We start from the raw sequence: 23,550 nt of genomic DNA, 5'->3' as shown, positions 1-23,550 counted from the left end.
GCTACCTGGGGCAGCAGGTAGCCTAGTGGTTATAGTATTGGACTTGTAACCAAAAGGTTGCAAGATCAAATCCCTGAGCTGCCAAGGTAAAAAATCTGTCATTCTCCCCCTGAACAAAGCAGTTAACGTACTGTTCCTTGGCTGCCATTGAAAATAAGAATGTGTTCTTAACTGACAAGCCTAGTTAAATAAAGGTAAAAGAAGCCGGTGTAATTCACAGCCAGATGAAATAGATTTCTGCTCACTTAAACTGGCCTCACATATTTTGGGGTCAATTTAAGCATTTTAAATGGAAGCCTGAAACTTATAGTGGGGTTATATATTGATGGTAATGTCCCTTGGATTGGATGGCACAGTGACTAATGACCAAGGCACACACTGGATCTTTGTTGTTCTAACAGAAAATGAGTGGGAGGTTAAAGTAAGTGTTTGAGTTGAGGTGAGATAAGGAATAACCAACCATACTGTGATGATGTAGAAACTCTGTTTTACTACAGTAAGATAGGCTACTCCAGTGCATTACGATTCAAAATGAAATGCCCATAGATGTAGCCGTTGGGTTGTGAGGAATTGTGAATGTTCACTCCCGACCACTTTTAAATTGGGTGACCACACAGAAACACACAGCTTTTTGCTGAAAAGAGCTACCCATTGACATCAGAATCAATATGGAGCCTTGGTTTTGCATGATGAGATGACAAAGACAGAGGTGGATGACTCAACTGCACTGACAGTAATGTTTCACCAGACACTTTTATGGATCACAAGAGCAGAGGAGAAAAATGACCTGAGTGCCTCTGCACCTGAAGAGGAAACACAAGCCTTCTTACATTATAATGTCAGACTCACAGTGTGGGAGAGAAAGAGATACTGAACATCTGTGAATAGAAGGAAAATGCTATTGATTAAAATCTAGAGTTATTGTTTTTCTGAGGACAGAGCTCCTTTGAGTTTAAGTTTGAGGTCTTAGCTGAAGAAGTTACCTAAGGCATTTTAATTCCCCACTACTTTGTGCAACTCAGTGCCACAAAACATTCCAGAGCTTTTTATCATGGCCATAGCCCCCTGGGGTACCTTGTGTTCTTTGACCAATGTGGCATTTGAAAACATTGATTTCTATACACCTTAACCCAAGTCAGGACTCTATTCAATCAGATCCGCTTTAGCCAATATCTGCAAAGTGGCATATCGGACACCCCCGCAGTTCCCACAAGATAGGGGGCCAACGAGCTCTGGGGCCCCATGCACCTGTCATCATCGTTGTCAAATTGTTTGTGTTTTTATAAAATAATTTAGACAGTAAACCTCCAAAAAGAAATTCATAAACCTTTAATTTCCATATGTACTAGTAAGCTAATTGTTTGTTTCTTGGGTTTCAGGAATGTAACTGAAAAAGAAAAAAGAAACTGATCGAAAGTATGAGGGAATATCAGTGAACAAGTGCTGTGGTCAAGGCTGCAACGGCCCCAGTACAATGAGTGGAGCTTACTCAGGTGTTCAAAAGTGCATATCATACCTAGAGCCTAATGCTTCTTAGGTAGTTCTTCATGAGTTTTAGCTTAGAAAACGATCTCTCCGTAAAAGCGATTTACAGTGTTGGTAAAAACAGCTTGATCGCCATAGCAACATCAGGGAAACTGGGCAGAAGGGAGTTGTGCTTCAAATGCAGCAGTTCTGTAACAGCTTTAATTGAGCCTCTCATTCTCCTTTATTGCTGGCCTCAACAAGTTACGGAAAGAGGTTAACTGTATAGGAAGCTCTGGGGACAGACCGTCAGGATACTGGACAGCCAGTATATTGGCAGATGTAAACAGATTATCATTTTTAGCAGACAACAATTCTTGAGGGCTTGAACAAAAAAAAAGCTGTTTGCGATTTCGTTCATACTGGTGAACCGGCATTTGAGTTGTGTGGTTGCAATAGCAAAAGTCCCTTATCTCTGGTATGTCTTGGCATGCATCATTCAAGACTACGTTTAAATTGTGTGCAGTGCAATGGACATACAGAAGCAGATCAATATGGTATATAGCTATAGAGTACACTGCATAATGAAACAATCCCTAGTAAGCTAGTGTTTTGAGGGTGGACTGGCTGTATTATTTGGCATTAATAGACTGGTTTTATGCACAACAACTTTCTAGCCAAGCTTGCGGAGAGCGTGAGGACGGCTCAGATCATGCATGTTCAGGTAGCCTACCTTGAGAGGGTCCAGAGAAACTGTGTTACTCCAGTGGGCGGTATCTGTAGTGGAACTGTGTAAGAGCTGTCATATCCATAAGTGGCTCCGGGCAATATACCTAAAGCAGAGATTGCCATTGGCTGCACGGAGTCGCATTAAGATAAATCCCATGCAACCTTGCAAGTTCGAACACTGGAATGTGACATATAATCAATAGCTCGATTAGGCTTATAGAAATCCTCAGTATTTTGAGAGTTGTTATTTCTATATAGCCTACACTTTCTTGCTCTGAACTTGCTCTGAATTTTTAAGCATACAGTATATTTGAATTTACCAGTGTTTCTGCACTGATTTATTATTGTTGCTATAGCTTTTGAAACCATTCCTTGGGTATTCGCAGACTGAAAGCCATCCGTCTCCTTTCATGAAATTGTGTTTTACATGATTTTATAAGCTAGCATGCATGCACTGTTCAATTCTCAGCCTGCTCTATCACTTGAGAGGGGGGGACTAGAAATCGAACATGCTAAGGAGGCCATGTTGTTAAACTGGTGAATCCAACAGAATGGAGGTTATTTTCCCAGCCTATCAGAATCCCAGAGGAGGAGGAGACAAAGACCCCAAGAGACATGAAAAGGGGGGTTGGATGTGGGGGGACGATATGTACCCTATGATCACTTTCCCAATCTGCTGTAATTACCCTGTGATTGGTTCAAGTAACGGTAGTCTCACTCCAGGGAAATTCCCCTCTTAAATGTTGATTTGCTCCGGTCGTCACTGTGTCGTCCCCCAATCACGGCACATCTCTGCCTCTCCAATCAGAGAAGTGAAAGCCTCCTGGAATGTGCATGGACAAAATTTGTTCCTTGGAGGACTTTGCAGAAGGGTTTTGAAAAACGATACAGCACCCCACCACCTCCCTCTTGTTTGTCGGCAGTTTAGCACCAATCACTATCCTCTATGATTATCCCCCCGACCGAGCGTTCGAGTCGCATCCCAGCAGCAGGGGGCGTTTGAGCTGCTTTGATACAACCACATCATACTCTCTCTATGTCATATCATTTCCCAGTGGAGCCTGACCTCATTACTCTGTTGCAGTAGAGAGTAGAAGGAGGGTGGAGGTGGGATGGAGAAAGATAAGAGAGGGGGGGATGGAAAAAAGATGGGTGGGTGGGGGAGTTCCTCTTTAAACCTAAACCACAGGCTTCCCTCCCTGATCTCCCCATCATCCTGGAGCATGTCACAGATTCCAGACGAGAGGCTGCCTCTCAGCCTTCTGTCACCCTCTAGTTGGAGACAGGCCTAGTCTACTAGAAGAGCAGACATGGGTGGCCTGCGGGATCATTGTACTCCATCCCTTTATGGCTGCTTCTGTGACTAGGCTGACATGGAATGAGAGGGATTTCTACACCAGACAGACAGTGTTAGTTAATGGAAATAGATACTGAGGAAACTGAGAGAAAGGCAGCAGGGAGTGATAGAAAGGGGAAGAAAAATGACACACCTGCAGCAGTCTCCCTATAGAGCGATTGAGTCTGGCTGTGTCAGCATGGCCATCCCTGGGACCCTCGTCTGAGGTGTAATTACAGAACTAGAGCCAGAGCTTGTGTGTGCGTGTGTTTGTGTGAGAGTATAAGTGTTTTTGTTTGAGAGAAGAGGTGGGGTATAGGAGCTTAGTAGAAATTAGAGAAGGGGACAATTACCACAGCAAGTTATCCAAATAATGTTAACATGGGACAGAGAACAGCGAATGGTTTCTGTCTACTGTACATTCACATTAACGCAGATCCATTTTTCATTTTGTGTTATTGTTCAGCGTTATTGCATACATGTTTTTTTGTCCAGCCCCAAACCTTTTGATGGTCCAACAATATTATAATTTTTTATTGACCTAAAATGAATATCCATGCACCACTTGCGCTATGCAGTATTTTAAAAAATAAAATGTTTTACTGACAAGGCAGTTGTAACGGCTGTTGGCGGAAGAAGGTTTTTATTAAACTGAACACTGAACACTGAATACAACAAGTAACAAAAGAACAACCGAAACAGCTCCGTCAAGTGCAAAACACACTAAACAGAAAATAACTACCCACAAAACCCATGTGGGCAAGAGCTACCTAAGTAGGGTTCTCAATCAGAGATAACGATAGACAGCTGTCCCTGATTGAGAACCATACCCGGCCAAAAACAAAGAAATACAAAAACATAGAAAAAGGAACATAGAATGCCCACCCTAATCACACCCTGGCCTAACCAAAATAGAGAATAATAGCCCCTCTATGGCCAGGGCGTGACAGCAGTAGCAGACACTGTAGGAATCCCTTGGAGGCTTGGTCAAGATTTCACGACGTATTGGACCGCTCACCTCCCTTGACCCCTCACCAACCCCTGCAGCTCCGGTTAGACGTCAATGTCATCACTCAGCAAAACGCAGAGTCTGCAGCACAGAGCAAATATGGATATTCAAAACGTCTTAGAAGAGAGGGGAAAAAAGCGAGCAGGTTGAGCACAAACAGACAGCGGTGAATGAGGTGGAGAGGGCAGAACAGTCAGAAAGTCAAAGTGCAGCAGCAGAGTTAGCCACAGGTTTGTGCAGGGTTGGTGGTAGCTAACTAGCTTGTCTCCCTCAGCATAAGTGTTGGCTAATGCTAATAAGATAGCTTTAGCGTTCAGCATCCTTAAGCTATTGGGTGTCATTCAGAGTTATTTAGCAGTATTTTTTGTGAATTGGCAAGCTAAGGATGTTTGCATAAGTCATGATATTAGGAACATTGTTTATTTACAGCAAGTGAATTTGATTGGTTTTGCTTCGATGGCTACTGGCTGGCTAGCTAGCTGAGACTGCAGAGATGAGAAAATGTTTTTTCTGACTGAAGCTGTATCTTCTGACAGTGACACAGTACTCCCTTGTGGACTGAAGCTGAACTTTACTAAAACCACATATCTTACCCTGTTTAAAATGGGCAATGTTGAGGCGGTAGAACTGACTGACAAAATTAAATGAATCATACAGGTCTTCTAACCTATTCCATTATACAGGTAACCATGCTTGGCTCCTGTCTGTGAATTTCCATATAGGCCCACTATTAAATGTTAAATTATTTAATTGAGCAAATTGTTATACCATTTTCATTCACTTACTCTAGCTATTTATATATATATATATATATATATATATATATATATATATATATATATATATATATATATATATATATATATTGCAGTGGTCTCTTAACTTGTTTATAGCTGCATATTTAATATATTTACACTACCGTTCAAAATGTTGGGGTCACTTAGAAATGTCTTTGTTTTTGAAAGAAAAGCAAATGTTTTGTCCATTAAAATAATACAAAATTGATCAAAAATATAGTGTAGACATTGTTAATTTTGTAAATTACTATTGTAGCTGGAAACGGCATGATTTGTTATGGAATATCTACATAGTCGTACAGAGGCCCATTACTCCTGTGTTCCAATGGCACGTTGTGTTAGCTAATCCAAGTTCATCAGTTTAAAAGGCTAATTGATTATTAGAAAACCCTTTTACAATTATGTTAGCACAGCTGAAAACTGTTGTTCTGATTAAAGAAGCAAATACACTGGCCTTCTTTAGACTAGTTGAGTATCTGGAGCATCAGCATTTGTGGGTTCGATTACAGGCTCAAAATGGCCAGAAACAAAGAACTTTCTTCTGAAACTCGTCTATTCTTGATCTGAGAAATGAAGGCTATTCCATGCGAAAAATTGCCAAAAAACTGAAGATCGCGTACAACGCTGTGTACTACTCCCTTCACAGAGCAGCGCAAACTAGCTCTAACCAGAGTAGAAAGAGGAGTGGGAGGCCCTGGTGCACAACTGAGCAAGAATACAAGTACATTAGAGTGCCTAGTTTGAGAAACAGACACCTCACAAGTCCTCAACTGGCACCTTCATTAAATAGTACTCGCAAAACACCAGTCTCAACGTCAACAGTGAAGAGGCGACTCCAGGATACTGGGCTTCTAGGTGGAGTTCCTCTGTCCAGTGTCTGTGTTCTTTTGCCCATCTTTTCTTTTTATTGGCCAGTCTGAGATATGGCTTTCTCTTTGCAATTCTGCCTAGAAGGCCAGCATCCCAGAGTCGCTTCTTCACTGTTGACAATGAGACTGGTGTTTTGCGGGTCTAGGGTGTCAGGTAGGGTGGAGGTGATATGATCCTTGACTAGTCTCTCAAAGCACTCCATGATGACAGAAGTGAGTGCTATGGGGCGATAGTTGTTTAGCTCAGTTACCTTCACTTTCTTGGGAACGGGAACAATGGTGGCTCTCTTGCATGCTCTGAGGACGCGGCTGGGGATGCCGTCTGCGCCAGCAGCTTGCGAGGGTTAACATGTTTAAATATTTTACTCACATTGGCTGCGGTGAAGGAGAGCCCACAGGTTTTGGTAGAGGGCCGTATCAGTGGCACTGTATTGCCCTCAAAGTGAGCAAGAAGTTGTTTAGTTTGTCTGGGAGGAAGACGTTGGTGTCCGTGATGGGGATAGTTTTCTTTTCGTAATCCGTGATTGACTGTAGACCCTGCCACATACGTCTCGTGTCTGAGACGTTAAATTGCGACTCTACTTTGTCTCTATACTGACGCTTAGCTTGTTGGATTGCCTTGTGAAGGGAGAAGCTACACTTTTTGTATTCGGTCATGTTTCCGGTTGCCTTGTCATGATTAACCTCTTGCTTCTACCTGGCACGCAGGCGTCTCATCTAGAGCTCTGGAAATGCAAATGCGCTACGCTAAATGCTAATAGTATTAGTTAAAACTCAAACGTTCATTAAAATACACATGCAGGGTATTGAATTAAAGCTACAGTCTTTGTGAATCCAGGCAACAAGTCAGATTTTTTAAATGCTTTTCGGCGAAACCATGAGAAGCTATTATCTGATAGCATGTAACACCACAAAAGACCCGCAGGGGACGTAAACAAAATAATTAGCATATTCGGCGCTACACAAACCACACAATAAAATATAAAACATTCATTACCTTTGACCATCTTCTTTGTTGGCACTCCTAGATGTCCCATAATCACTATTGGGTCTTTTTTTCGATTAAATCGGTCCATATATAGCCTAGATATCGTTCTATGTAGACTGTGTGATAAATGAAAAAAAATTGCGTTTCATAACGTAACGTCATTTTTTAAAATTAAAAAAGTCGACGATAAACTTTCAGAAAACACTTCGAAATACTTTTGTAATGCAACTTTAGGTATTAGTAAACGTTAATAAGCGATCAAATTAATCACGAGACGTAGAGTTTTCTATAGGGATCCATCTTGAAATACTGTCCGTCTATTTCTCAACCAAAATATCCGGTCGGAGACCGGAAGAAATGGGCTGTCTCTTGTTCGTTTGACCAAGAAACAAATCTTAGGCAAATGACAAGACTGTTGACATCGTGTGGAAGCTGTAGGTACTGCAACCTCAGCCATATTTAATGTCTTTCGCCCATAACAATGGGTTGAAGCGGCGGATGGATATATTTTTCCACTTTCAGTGATCAGATTTTCCTGCACTTTTCAATGAAACGCACGTTATGTTAAAGCCACAGCCGTGATTTAACCAGTTTTATAAACGTCTGAGTGTTTTCTATCCACACATACTAATCACATGCATATACTATATTCCTGGCATGAGTAGCAGGGTGCTGAAATGTTGCGAGATTTTTAACAGAATGTTCGAAAAAGTAGGGGGTAAGCTTAACAGGTTAAAAGCAGTGGTTCGCACTTTCAATTTTGCTCGAATGCTGCCATAAAACCACGGTTTCTGGTTGGGGAAGGTTTTAGTAGTCAGTGTGGATACAACATCACCGATGCACTTGCCAAAAAACTCGCTCACCAAATCAGCATATACATCAATGTTGTTGTCTGATGCTATCTGGAACATATCACAGTCCATGTGATCGAAGCAATCGTGAAGCGTGGAATCAGATTGGTTGGACCACCGTTGAACATAACTTATCACGGGCATTTCCTGTTTTAGTTTTTGTCTACAGGTTGGGAACAACAAAATGGAGTCATGGTCAGATTTGCCGAAAGGAGGGCGAGGGAGGGCTTTGTATACGTTGTGGAAGTTAGAGTAGCAATGATCCAGAATTTTGCCAGCCCGGGTCACGCACTCGATATCCTGATAACATTTAGGTTGCCTGGTTTTCAGATTAGACTTGTTAATTAAAATCCCCAGCTACAATAAATGCAGCCTCAGGTTATGTGGTTTCCAGTCCAGTTTACATAGAGTCCCATGAAGTTCTTTCAGGGCCGACCAGGTGTCTGCTTGGGGGGTGGGGGGTTATAATTGAACAGAATTCTCTTGGTAGATAATGTGGTCGGCATTTGATTGTAAGGAATTCTAGGTCAGGTGAACAAAAGGACTTGAGTTCCTGTATGTTGTTATGATCACACCACGACTCGTTAATCATAAGGCATACACCCCCGCTGTTCGTCTTACCAGAGAGATGTTTATTTCTGTCGGCGTGACGCATGAAGATATATATACAGCTCTGGAAATTAATTAATTAATTAATTAAGAGACCACTGCAAAATTATCAGTTTCTCTGGTTTTACTATTTATAGGTATTTGTTTGGGAAACTACTGACAAAATTTATGCCATATTCCAAATAAAAATATTGTCATTAAGAGCATTTATTAGCAGAAATTACTACTGGTCAAAATAACAAAAATAATAATTTTGCACGCCCAATTTTTCAGTTTTTGATCTGTTAAAAAGGTTTGAAATATCCAATAAATGTCATTCCACTTCATGATTGTGTCCCACTTGTTGTTGATTCTTCACAAAAAAAATACAGTTTTATATCTTTATGTTTGAAGCCTGAAACGTGGCAAAAGATCGCAAAGTTCAAGGGGGCCGAATACTTTCGCAAGGCATTGTATATACAGTTGAAGTAAGAAGTTTACGTACACTTAGGTTGGAGTCATTAAAACTCATTTTTCGACCACTCCCCAAATTTGTTATCAACAAACTATAGCTTTGGCAAGTTGGTTAGGACATGACACAAGTAATTGTTTAAAGACAGATTATTTCACTTATAATTCACTGTATCACAATTCCAGTGGGTCAGAAGTTTACATACACTAAGTTGACTGTGCCTTTAAACAGCTTGGAAAAATCCAGAAAATGATGTCATGCTTTAGAAGCTTCTGATTTACTCAAATGATGTCAATTAGCCTATTGGAGGTGTACCTGTGGATGTATTTCAAGGCCTACCTTCAAACTCAGTACCTCTTTGATTTACATCATGTGAAAATCAAAAGAAATCAGCTAAGACCCCAGAAAAAGAATTGTAGACGTCCATAAGTCTGGTTCATCCTTGGGAGCAATTTCCAAATGCCTGAAGATACCACATTCATCTGTACAAACAATAGTGCGCAAGTATAAACACCATGGGACCATGCAGCCGTCATACCACTCAGGAAGGAGTCTCCTAGAGATGAATGTACTTTGGTACGAAAAGTGCAACTCAATCCCAGAACAACAGCAAAGGACCTTGTGAAGATGCTGGAGGAAACAGGTACAAAAGTATCTATATCCACAGTAAAACGAGTCCGATATCGACATAACCTGAAAGGCCGCTCAGCAAGGAAGAAGCCACTGCTCCAAAACCACCATAGAAAAGCCAGTGTCACGGGATACTAGGAGTGGTGGGTTGGAATCAGGCACAGAGAGCAGGGTTCAGGATATCGTGATTTATTCTCCAGCCAAAAAACGGTCACGCAAACATACTGGGCGCATAGAACAGACCAGCCCAAACACAGGACCAAACAGTCCGGAGAATACACACATGAAAACCACATCCAACAGAGTAACAAAAAACAATCCCGCACAAAATAAGGGTGGGACAAACTACTTAGGGAAGCTAATTAAACTGAAATACACACAGGTGAAACTAATAAGACAAAACCAACAAATGAAAAAGGGATCGGTAGCGGCTAGTAGGACGGTGACGACGACCGCCGAGCACCGCCCGAACAGGCAGGGTAGTCAACTTCGGCGGAAGTCGTGACAGCCAGACTATGGTTTGCAACTGCACATGAGGACAAAGATCATACTTTTTGGAGAAATGTCCTCTGGTCGATGAAACAACAATATATGTTTTTGGCCATAATGACCATCGTCATGTTTGGAGGGAAAAGGGGGAGGCTTGCAAGTCCAAGAACACCATCCCAACCATGAAGCACGGGGATAGCAGCATCATGTGGGGGGGGGGGGGTGCTTTGCTGCAGGAGGGACTGGTGCACTTCACTAAATAGATGGCATCATGAGAAATGAAAATAATGTGGATATATTGAAACAATATCTCAAGACATCAGTCAGGAAGTTAAAGATTGGTCACAAATGGGTCTTCCAAATGGACAATGACCCCAAGCGTACTTCCAAAGTTGTGGCAAAATGGCTTAAGGACAACATAGCCAAGTATTGTAGTGGCCATCACAAATCCCTGACCTCAGTCCTATAGAAAATGTGTGGGCAGAACTGAAAAGTGTGTTCAAGCAAGGAGGCCTACAAACCTGACTCAGTTACATCAGCTCTGTCAGGAGGAATGGGCCAAAATTCTCCCAACTTATTGTGGGAAGCTTGTGGAAGGCTACCCAAAATGTTTGACCCAAGTTAAACATTTGAAAGGCAATGCTACCGAATAGTAATTGAGTGTATGTGAACTTCAGACCCACTGGGAATGTGACGAAAGGAATTAAATCTGAGATTTCACATTCTTAAAATAAAGTGGTGATCCTAACTGACCTAAGGCATGGCATTTTTAGTAGGATTAAATGTCAGGAAATGTAAAAAACAGAGTTTAAATGTATTTGTCATGCAGGTGAAAGAGGACCCAAAAGCGACTTGGCGAAAACAGAGTCTTTAATCCAGTAAAGTAAATACAATCAAAAAAACACAACTTTCACTCGAAATGACGAGGACAAACTGGAGACTCGATCTTGAACAGCAGGTGAACAGCAGGTTGCCTCGGGAAGGCACTTGAACCAGACAGACTCAGACACCTGCTCACCACGCAGCATCTGAGGAAAACACGACACGACAGGGCGATACACAAACACAGCACGGTGAATTCTAGACAAGGAACCGACAGGACAGGAACGGAACACAAAGGAAGAAATAGGGACTCTAATCAGGGGAAAGGATCGGGAACAGGTGTGGGAAGACTAAATGATTGATTAGGGGAATAGGAACAGCTGGGAGCAGGAACGGAACGATAGAGAGAAGAGAGAGCGAGAGAGTGAGAGAGGGAGGGGGAGAGAGAGGGATAGAAAGAGGGAAAGAACCTAATAAGACCAGCAGAGGGAAACGAATAGAATGGGAAGCACAGGGACAAGACAAGATAATAAATGACAAAACATGACAGTACCCCCCCACTCACCGAGCGCCTCCTGGCGCACTCGAGGAGGAATCCTGGCGGCAACGGAGGAAATCATCAATGAGTGAACGGTCCAGCACGCCCCGAGACGGAACCCAACTCCTCTCCTCAGGACCGTAACCCTCCCAATCCACTAAGTATTGGTGACCCCGTCCCCGAGAACGCATGTCCATGATCTTATGTACCTTGTAAATAGGTGCGCTCTCGACAAGGACGGGAGGGGGGAGAGAAGACGAACGGGGGTGCGAAGAAAGGGCTTGACACAGGAGACATGGAAGACAGGATGGACGCGACGAAGATGTCGCGGAAGAAGCAGTCGCACAGCGACAGGATTGACGACCTGGGAGACACGGAACGGACCAATGAACCGCGGAGTCAACTTACGAGAAGCTGTCGTAAGAGGAAGGTTGCGAGTGGAAAGCCACACTCTCTGGCCGCAACAATACCTTGGACTCTTAATCCTGCGTTTATTGGCGGCTCTCACAGTCTGTGCCCTGTAACGGCAAAGTGCAGACCTCACCCTCCTCCAGGTGCGCTCACAACGTTGGACAAACGCTTGAGCGGAGGGAACGCTGGACTCGGCAAGCTGGGATGAGAACAGAGGAGGCTGGTAACCCAGACTACTCTGAAACGGAGATAACCCGGTAGCAGACGAAGGAAGCGAATTGTGAGCGTATTCTGCCCAGGGAGCTGTTCTGCCCAAGACGCAGGGTTTCTGAAAGAAAGGCTGCGTAGTATGCGACCAATCGTCTGATTGGCCCTCTCTGCTTGACCGTTAGACTGGGGATGAAACCCGGAAGAGAGACTGACGGACGCACCAATCAAACGACAGAACTCCCTCCAAAACTGTGACGTGAATTGCGGGCCTCTGTCTGAAACGGCGTCTAACGGGAGGCCATGAATTCTGAATACATTCTCGATAATGATTTGTGCCGTCTCCTTAGCGGAAGGAAGTTTAGCGAGGGAATGAAATGTGCCGCCTTAGAGAACCTATCGACAACCGTAAGAATCACAGTCTTCCCCGCAGACAAAGGCAGACCGGTAATGAAGTCTAGGGCGATGTGAGACCATGGTCGAGAAGGAATGGGGAGCGGTCTGAGACGACCGGCAGGAGGAGAGTTACCCGACTTAGTCTGCGCGCAGTCCGAACAAGCAGCCACGAAACGGCGCGTGTCACGCTCCTGAGTCGGCCACCAAAAGCGCTGGCGAATAGACGCAAGAGTGCCTCGAACACCGGGATGACCAGCTAACTTGGCAGAGTGAGCCCACTGAAGAACAGCCAGACGAGTGGAAACAGGAACGAAAAGGAGGTTACTAGGACAAGCGCGCGGCGACGCAGTGTGCGTGAGTGCTTGCTTAACCTGTCTTTCAATTCCCCAGACTGTTAACCCGACAACACGCCCATAAGGAAGAATCCCCTCGGGATCAGTAGAAGCCACAGAAGAACTAAACAGACGGGATAAGGCATCAGGCTTGGTGTTCTTGCTACCCGGACGGTAAGAAATCACAAACTCGAAACGAGCGAAAAACAACGCCCAACGAGCTTGACGGGCATTAAGTCGTTTGGCAGAACGGATGTACTCAAGGTTCTTATGGTCTGTCCAAACGACAAAAGGAACGGTCGCCCCCTCCAACCACTGTCGCCATTCGCCTAGGGCTAAGCGGATGGCGAGCAGTTCACGGTTACCCACATCATAGTTGCGCTCAGATGGCGACAGGCGATGAGAAAAATAAGCGCAAGGATGAACCTTATCGTCAGACTGGAAGCGCTGGGATAGAATGGCTCCCACGCCTACCTCTGAAGCGTCAACCTCGACAATGAATTGTCTAGTGACGTCAGGAGTAACGAGGATAGGAGCGGACGTAAAACGTTCTTTTAGAAGATCAAAAGCTCCCTGGGCGGAACCGGACCACTTAAAACACGTCTTGACAGAAGTAAGAGCTGTGAGAGGGGCAGCAACTTGACCGAAATTACGAATGAAACGCCGATAGAAATTAGCGAAACCTAAAAAGCGCTGCAACTCGACACGTGACCTTGGAACGGGCCAATCACTGACAGCTTGGACCTTAGCGGAATCCATCTGAATGCCTTCAGCGGAAATAACGGAACCGAGAAAAGTAACGGAGGAGACATGAAAAGAGCACTTCTCAGCCTTTACGTAGAGACAATTCTCTAAAAGGCGCTGTAGAACACGTCGAACGTGCTGAACATGAATCTCGAGTGACGGAGAAAAAATCAGGATATCGTCAAGATAGACAAAAACAAAAATGTTCAGCATGTCTCTCAGAACATCATTAACTAATGCCTGAAAAACAGCTGGCGCATTGGCGAGACCAAACGGCAGAACCCGGTACTCAAAATGCCCTAACGGAGTGTTAAACGCCGTTTTCCACTCGTCCCCCTCTCTGATGCGCACGAGATGGTAAGCGTTACGAAGGTCCAACTTAGTAAAGCACCTGGCTCCCTGCAGAATCTCGAAGGCTGATGACATAAGGGGAAGCGGATAACGATTCTTAACCGTTATGTCATTCAGCCCTCGATAATCCACGCAGGGGCGCAGAGTACCGTCCTTCTTCTTAACAAAAAAGAACCCCGCCCCGGCCGGAGAAGAAGAAGGCACTATGGTACCGGCGTCAAGAGACACAGACAAATAATCCTCGAGAGCCTTACGTTCGGGAGCCGACAGAGAGTATAGTCTACCTCGAGGAGGAGTGGTCCCCGGAAGGAGATCAATACTACAATCATACGACCGGTGAGGAGGAAGGGAGTTGGCTCGGGACCGACTGAAGACCGTGCGCAGATCATGATATTCCTCCGGCACTCCTGTCAAATCGCCAGGTTCCTCCTGAGAAGTAGGGACAGAAGAAACGGGAGGGATGGCAGACATTAAACACTTCACATGACAAGAAACGTTCCAGGATAGGATAGAATTACTAGACCAATTAATAGAAGGATTATGACATACTAGCCAGGGATGACCCAAAACAACAGGTGTAAACGGTGAACGGAAAATCAAAAAAGAAATAGTCTCACTGTGGTTACCAGATACTGTGAGGGTTAAAGGTAGTGTCTCAAATCTGATACTGGGAAGATGACTACCATCTAAGGCGAACATGGGCGTAGGCTTATCTAACTCTCTGAAAGGAATGTCATGTTTCCGAACCCATGCTTCGTCCATGAAACAACCCTCAGCCCCAGAGTCTATCAAGGCACTACATGTAGCACCCGAACCGGTCCAGCGTAGATGGACCGACAAAGTAGTACAGGACCTTGATGGAGAGACTTGAGTAGTTGCGCTCACCTGTAGCCCTCCGCTTACAGATGAGCTCTGGCTTTTACTGGACATGAATTAACAAAATGTCCAGCAACTCCGCAATAGAGGCACAGGCGGTTGGTGATCCTCCGTTCCCTCTCCTTAGTCGAGATGCGAATCCCTCCCAGCTGCATGGGCTCAGACTCTGAGCCAGAGGAGGGAGATGGTTGCGATGCGGAGCAGGGAAACACCGTTGATGCGAGCTCTCTTCCACGAGCCCGGTGACGAAGATCTACCCGTCGTTCTATGCGGATGGCGAGAGCAATCAAAGAGTCCACATCTGAAGGAACCTCCCGGGAGAGAATCTCATCCTTAACCACTGCGTGGAGTCCCTCCAGAAAACGAGCGAGCAGCGCCGGCTCGTTCCACTCACTAGAGGCAGCAAGAGTGCGAAACTCAATAGAATAATCCGTTATGGACCGTTCACCTTGGCATAAGGAAGCCAGGGCCCTAGAAGCCTCCCTACCAAAAACTGAACGGTCAAAAACCCGAATCATCTCCTCTTTAAAGTTCTGGAACTTGTTAGAGCAATCAGCCCTTGCCTCCCAGATAGCTGTGCCCCATTCTCGAGCCCGGCCAGTAAGGAGTGAAATGACGTAAGCAACCCGAGCTCTCTCTCTAGAGTATGTGTTGGGTTGGAGAGAGAACACAATCTCACACTGCGTGAGAAAGGAGCGGCACTCAGTGGGCTGCCCGGAGTAGCAAGGTGGGTTATTAACCCTAGGTTCTGGAGGCTCGGCAGGCCAGGAAGTAACAGGTGGCACGAGACGTAGACTCTGGAACTGTCCAGAGAGGTCGGAAACCTGAGCGGCCAGGTTCTCCACGGCATGGCGAGCAGCAGACAATTCCTGCTCGTGTCTGCCGAGCATGGCTCCTTGGATCTCGACGGCAGTGTAACGAGCGTCTGAAGTCGCTGGGTCCATTCCTTGGTCGGTTCCTTCTGTCATGCAGGTGAAAGAGGACCCAAAAGCGACTTGGCGAAAACAGAGTCTTTAATCCAGTAAAGTAAATACAATCAAAAAAACACAACTTTCACTCGAAATGACGAGGACAAACTGGCGACTCGATCTTGAACAGCAGGTGAACAGCAGGTTGCCTCGGGAAGGCACTTGAACCAGACAGACTCAGACACCTGCTCACCACGCAGCATCTGAGGAAAACACGACACGACAGGGCGATACACAAACACAGCACGGTGAATTCTAGACAAGGAACCGACAGGACAGGAACGGAACACAAAGGAAGAAATAGGGACTCTAATCAGGGGAAAGGATCGGGAACAGGTGTGGGAAGACTAAATGATTGATTAGGGGAATAGGAACAGCTGGGAGCAGGAACGGAACGATAGAGAGAAGAGAGAGCGAGAGAGTGAGAGAGGGAGGGGGAGAGAGAGGGATAGAAAGAGGGAAAGAACCTAATAAGACCAGCAGAGGGAAACGAATAGAATGGGAAGCACAGGGACAAGACAAGATAATAAATGACAAAACATGACAGTATTTGGCTAAGGTGTACAGTATATAAACTTCCGACTTCAACTGTATATATATATATATATATATATAACTTGAACTTAGAAGTGAATGGGGAGGGCAGCCAGAAAGAGAGGGGGAAAAATTGCTAGCTTTGTGGATAGCTTGTATGTGAACAAAACATTGAAAATACATTTGACTTTAAGTTATGTGTGCTGAAATGTTATGTAATCAAAGAATCTTACATTAACTGGCTGAACTGACGAAATTAAATGAATCTGAGTCATAGAGGTCTTAAATCTTATTCCATTCTACATTTTAAAGGTTTTCTCTTTATATTTATATAGCCCAAGCCAGGGTTCATCAACTAGATTCAGCCGCGGGCTGAAGCCGAAACATAACGACAAATACATTGTAGACTGCAAATTGACTTCAAGAAGCCCAAACAGATATAATATTTGAATAAAACATAATAATTTCAAACCTTGCTTACATTTGTATATAATCAGTATTCTATTTATTTATTTGACATTTTGCCAGATGAAATCTTCTGAGACGCACCATCTCATTTTCAAGTGTCCCAAAATATTGTATAAATAAGAAAACAAACAAACAATAATTTGTCAAATATAATAATATGGCATCAACTAACAATAATAACAATTAAATAATCAAATAAAACTTAAGTTAGCAGCATAAAAAAGTTATACAACTAATAAAATGACTGGCAACAACTAACACAACCAGAAAAATTAAGTACCTATAATATATTCGTATCTATATATATATATATATACATATTTACAAATATCTTCACATGTTGATGTTTCTTTTAGTTAAACACTATGCGTGGGAATCACTTTTCTGGTATTTTTACAGTCGTTTATGTTCAACAAAGAAAATCGCAACCATCTGCGGTCCAAATTTGTCATGCCTGCTCCCACTCCTCCTCTCTGGCGCTCAAGGGCACCAGGCTACCCATCATTACGCACACCTGTCACCATCATTACGCACACCTGTCACCATCATTACACACATCAGTGCTCGCTGGACTCACCGGGACTCCATTACCTTATTGATTACCCCTCCTATATCTGTCCCCTGTCCAGACGCAGTCCGTATTCTTTTCCCGTACGTGGTTTCATTAAATGTTCACTCCCTATACTTGTTTCTCGTCTCCAGCGTCTTTTCTCAGAGAATGCTCACACCAACATTTGAAGCATCATGGAGGTTTTTGTTTTGTTGGTGACATCGGGTCCGGGTGCCCCTGCTGTAGGAACTGGGTGTGCCTCAGCTGGCTCGATGGGCTTCCACGCCTTATTTGGCTCAAGAGGTTTCCTTGCCCCGATTGGCTCGGCAGGCGTCCATCCCACGTCATGCCTCAACAGCCCCGTCGGGCTTTCATGTCTCAGCCGGATCGTTGGGCTTCTACGCCTCAGCCGGCTTGTCCAGCGTCCATGCCTCGGCTGGCTGGTCGAGTCCTCACAGTTGTCCTTCTGGAATGTTCTCCCATCTCCACAGAGGAACTCTGGAGCTCTGTCAGTGTGACCATCAGGTTCTTTGTCAACTCCCTGACCAAGGCCTTTCTCCCCTGATTGTTCAGTTTCGCCGGGCGGCCAGCTCTAGGAGGAGTCTTGGTGGTTCCAAACTTCTTCAATTTAAGAATGGAGGCCACTGTGTTCTTGTCAACCGTCAATGCTGCAGACATTTCTGTGAGGACAGACGCTGGAGATGAGAAGCAAGTACAGGGAGTGAACATTTAATGAAACACTGACAGGAACAGAATGCAGACAGAGTCTGGACAGGGGAAAACTGACTACAATAATTTATTTTTTTAATTTTTAATTTCACCTTTACTTAACCAGGTAGGCTAGTTGAGAACAAGTTCTCATTTGCAACTGCGACCTGGCCAAAATAAAGCATAGCAGTGTGAACAGACAACACAGAGTTACACATGGAGTAAACAATTAACAAGTCAATAACACAGTAGGGAAAAAAAAATGGGCAGTCTATATACAATGTGTGCAAAAGGCATGAGGAGGTAATGGCAACACTGGGATCTAACCGAGGAACAGACACACATAGGAGGGGAAATAAACACGTTAAAGACACAGACAGCAACAGACAAGACACAGAGAAAGTGACAGAAGAGGGAAGATGGAGAGAGAACAGAGGTGGGTTGAGCACACAGTAGACCACAGGTGTAAAACTCATTCCATGGAGGTCTGAATATCTGTGGGTTTTTTTCTCCTCTGTACTTAATTGATGAATTAAGGTCACTAATTAGTAAGGAACTCCCCACACCTGCTTGTCTAGGGCTTAATTGAAAGAGAAAAAAACCCTACAGACACTAGGCCCTCCATGGAATGAGTCTGACACCCCTGTAGTAGACTGTATCACTTCAAGCTGCTCTATAGATTCTAATTAATTGCATTTATTTTCAGAAATTACAACAGGTGAAATAGAGACAGTGAAAAAGTAAAACATGGTTTACAAAAAAATTGCAGTTGAGGTGAAAGGCCTGTGAAATTGCTATTTAAACAACGGTTTATTTTGACACTTTTTACAACCAGGACATGATGAAAGAGGAGGGTAGACAAGATAAAGCTATTTATTTGCATATCCGTTTAGAATCTGTTATTTTTCCTGCAGTCTGAAAAAAAAGCATATTGAATCAGATATTTCAAGCCACATTTCAAACCACCTGATTTATTTTCCCTGAAGTGTTTTTTGGGCTGTTATTTGGGATATCTTGTTGCTTACTAGCTACCCTGTTGACAGTTTGACAAGAACATGTGGTAGCTAACAAGCTTGCTAATTGTTTACAAACAAACTAGTGAATGTGCTAGAAAGCTAAACAGCTACCTAGCTAGGGCTTGTTTTGAAAAGTTATTACCCTATGATTTTGAACATTCAAAGCAACTGGAAAACGTCCATGGTTGTCACCTTAGAATGCTACATAACTTCTGAGTGATAGGAAGCACGAGCACCACCACCAATAAGCCTGCACCACTGCACACACAGCTGTCGTTACTATGACAACTAGCCTCGCCATGTCAGCAAATGATTGCAGTCTGAACACACACAAATACGATTTGGTCACTTGTAACTTGCCGATTAGTTAGTATTCTAAAAACATATTTGAAAACAAAACAGCCTGAATTCAAAATTGATTAAATATATTTTTTTCTTCTCATCCATCTACACACAATACCCCATAATGACAATTGAAAACATGGTTTTAGAAATTGTTAAACATTTATTGAAAAATAAATAACAGATATGTAATCCATTTACATAAGTATTCACACCCCTGAGTCAATGCATGTTAGAATCCCCTTTGGCAGCGATTACAGCTGTAAGTCTGTCATGCCTACTCCTGCTCCCCCTCTCCGGCGCTCGACGTCGCCAGTCTACTAACCACCGGCCCCGGCAACTATTATAATTATTACTTTGTGATTACACGCCCCTTTATATAGGCCTCAGTTGACTTCAGTCATCAGGTAGTATTGTTTTCGCTCACATTCAGCACGCTTCTCATGTTTGTTCTTTTGTATAGTTTCATTATTAAACTCACATTCTGCACCTGCTTCCTGACTCCCAGCTTATATGTTACAGAGTTTTTCTGGATAAGTCTCTAAGGGCTTTGCACACCTGAATTGTACAGTATTTGTCCATTATTCTTTTCAAAATTCTTCAAGCTCTGTCAAATTGGTTGTTGATCATTGCTAGACACCCATTTTCAGGTCTTGCCATAGATTTTCAAGCAGATTTAAGTCAAAATTGTGACTTGGCCACTCAGGACCATTCACTGTCTTCTTGGAAAGCAACAGTGTACATGTGGCCTGGTGTTTTAAGTTATTGTCCTGCTGAAAGGTGAATCCATCTCCCTGTGTTTGGTGGAAAGCAGACTGAACTATATTATTCACTTGTTAAGCAAATCTTTAACCCTGAACTTATTTAGGCTTGCCATAAGAAAGGAGTTCAATATTTATTGACTCAAGCTTTTCATTTTTAATTGTCTTGGTTTAATCAATTTAAAATTATGTCTGTAACACAACAAAATGTGGATAAAGTCAAGGGGTGTGGATACTTTCTGAAGGCACTGTATGTGTTTCCAGTGTAGAGAGTCCCACAGTAGCTGTTGTAATTGAGTACTGGCAGTGTCTGCTGTGGCAGGTGGGAAGGTGCAAATTACCTGACAAATATCTCATCTCTCAATGTTCTAATCTCTCAATGTTTACCTCAAAGTGCACCAAATTCATGCATTTAGCTGTTGAAATTCCTTTCTCTTTTTCTATCGTGCAATCTGTAACGCTTCAGCCATGCCGATTGAATAGATTCCTAAGTGTTTTTGCTGTACAGTGGCAAAGAAAACAGCTCAGAGAGAAGCAGGTGATGGGGTTTTCCAGCCATTATAAGCACCAGCGCATTAATATTATTATAGATTTTTATCTTGAGTTACGGGCTATTGAATGCGCCAACTTGTTTTTCTACAGTTAACAATCGGACTGGGAGCTATCGCTCAGGAGTAATGACATCATTTTCGATGAGCCTCACTTTTGTGTGGGCCATAAATGTCTTTTGGGGAAGAGATTACCCATCCAAATGATTTGCTATGATGAATGTTGTGTATCATGTTTGTGTATCATGTGGTTACATTGTGTATGTTATGTGTATCATGTGGTTAATTAAAAAAAATTGCTAGAATTTTTGGACTTTGTCATCATATCTTAACATATTAAAATACATGAGGATTATGAAAACTGTTTGTTAGTGTTTGAAATGTTCTTTTAGATCTGCTGATGCAAGTCCCAACTGTCTTCTTTTCACCTAGATGATCCTTGTTTGTTTTCCGTCATTCTCTCCCAGAGAGATTATCATGTATCATATACAATTTCTATTTTCGGAAAAGATTTGCTATTTCCAGAATGAGCACATTTACACTAAACGTTGGAGGTTGTTTGAGCAACAGGATCAGATGTATTTTTTGATGAGAAACCTTTGGCCTTACTCACCTATAGTTGTGTTTCCTGTTTCCTGTTTCCTGTAATATTTCCTCTTAATCAGAATGCAGCTTAATTATTCATTCAATTTGTTTCCCCTGAAACACACACCATTTCTCAGAATTCACCTGCAGTGCATAAATGCATCCATAAACTCTCTCCATTTGTATTTGTTTGTTTCTGTCTGTGCACATGCCTGTTTGCTTCACACCGCAAACATTCAATGACTGAATTTGATATTGTACAATCTTTATCGATGCAGCACGGTTGCACTGTGGAACAGTAACATTGACAGTGTTGTGAGAAATGCATTATTCTACGCCTATTGGAGACGTATGGAATAATGATTATGTCTGTGGGCCCAGGACAATTAAATAATACCACAAAAACTGATCTCTAGACAACCATAACAAAGAGACGGCACTCTCCATCTCACTTCTAAAGAATTAATCAATGTTTTTTTCTGGCCCATTTTCAGACTTGCATATTAACTACACTATTAGTAGTCGCTTGATTACATAACATAGAGGCAACAATAACATTAAGATATATTGCCATTTGGCTGTGGAATCTGTTTGTACCCTATATTTGATCTATTTGTCAGCCTGCAGGGCAGCCACCATATTTAATATTTTCTTGTTCAGATAGAAAATAGGAAGAGGGCAAATACCTTCCGACGATTAATTTCTTATGATTTTTCAATATTATCAGAATCATGGTAACAGGAGATTAGATTATGTTTACACTGAGTGTACAACACATTAAGAACACTGACCTATGTTGACTCCAATGCTTCCCAAAGTTGTGTCAAGTTGCCTGGAAGTCCTTTGGCTGGTGGACCGTTCTTTATACACACGGGAAACTGTTGAGCATGGAAAAACCCAGCAGCGTTGCAGTTCTTGACACTCAAACCAGTGCGCCTGGCACCAACTACCATACCCCGTTCAAAGGCACTTCAATATTTTGTCTTTCCAATTCACCCTCTGAATGGCACACATACACCGTCCATGTCTCAATTGTCTCAAGGCTTAAAAATATTGATTTAACCTGTCTCCTCCCCTTCAGCTACACAGATTGAAGTGGATTTAACAAGTGACATCAAATAGGGCATCTTAGCTTTCACCTGAATTCACCTGGTCAGTCTATCATGGAAAGATCAGGTGTTCCTAATGTTTTTCACACTCAGTGTAGGTGGACGCTTCGGGAACCATGCCTGATTCATCATGTCAGTGACAGTGGTGGCGTGGACTCTTTTACATATAGAAATCAATTTCGCATTGATATCGCCAAGCCAGAGAAGACCAAACATGAATGTCAATGTGGGTGAAATAACATACCTTTCATCCACATATAGAAATCCAAGCTCAGTATAAAGCCTATAAAGCTTGCTTCTGGTGGGGGTGTTGGAAGACATTCCCTATGTGGTCTAGGATCTCCAAATACTCCAGTGATGGGGCCACTGTCCTACAAAGAGGGTCGTTCTTCTGCACCAACATCAAGCCACGGTTTTTACCCTGTGGTCAGTCAAGATCATAGCAGTTTGTATGAACCTTCCTGCTGCTCACCAACTTATTCTAAAAGAGAATTGGGGTCTCAAGTAAACTCAGTATCAACAAAGGTAAATGAATAGATACATAAACAAATCAGTTACGCGCTTCAAGGAAGATCCGTTTATAATGGTAGTCTGTCAGGGATGGTTTGTGTTTCATGTTGTGATTGATGACTACAATCAACAGTGATTTATTTTGGTGATGAAAGCAGAAAGAATAGATTGAGGATCCAGTAAAATCAGCTATCTTTATTCTATCTTGGTCTTTAGTTATGCAATCTAATGGGTCCATTCAATGCAGCCGGAGGGAGTCACCATATAGTCTCCCAATAATGGCTGAGTGTCTGCAGTGCCTTTTATTGTTTATTTCCATTTTTTTGTCATCCTAGAGCTGTTGTTTTCTCTCTCTGTCTTGAAAAGCATGGGCAACCTTTGATTTGTTTTATGTTTAATGCTTGTTAAACTCTCAAATAATAATTTTGTATGTGGCTTACAAACACAAATATAATATACATAAAATATATGCCTTAATAATGGATGCGATACCTACTGTTAAAGACTAAAGTTGGTTTAATTCAAACATCTAAAGTAATCATTTGATGACTA

This window comes from Oncorhynchus gorbuscha, linkage group LG08, assembly GCF_021184085.1.
Source record: "Oncorhynchus gorbuscha isolate QuinsamMale2020 ecotype Even-year linkage group LG08, OgorEven_v1.0, whole genome shotgun sequence".
Classification (NCBI taxonomy): domain Eukaryota; kingdom Metazoa; phylum Chordata; class Actinopteri; order Salmoniformes; family Salmonidae; genus Oncorhynchus; species Oncorhynchus gorbuscha.
Note: the sequence above shows the minus strand (reverse complement) of the source record.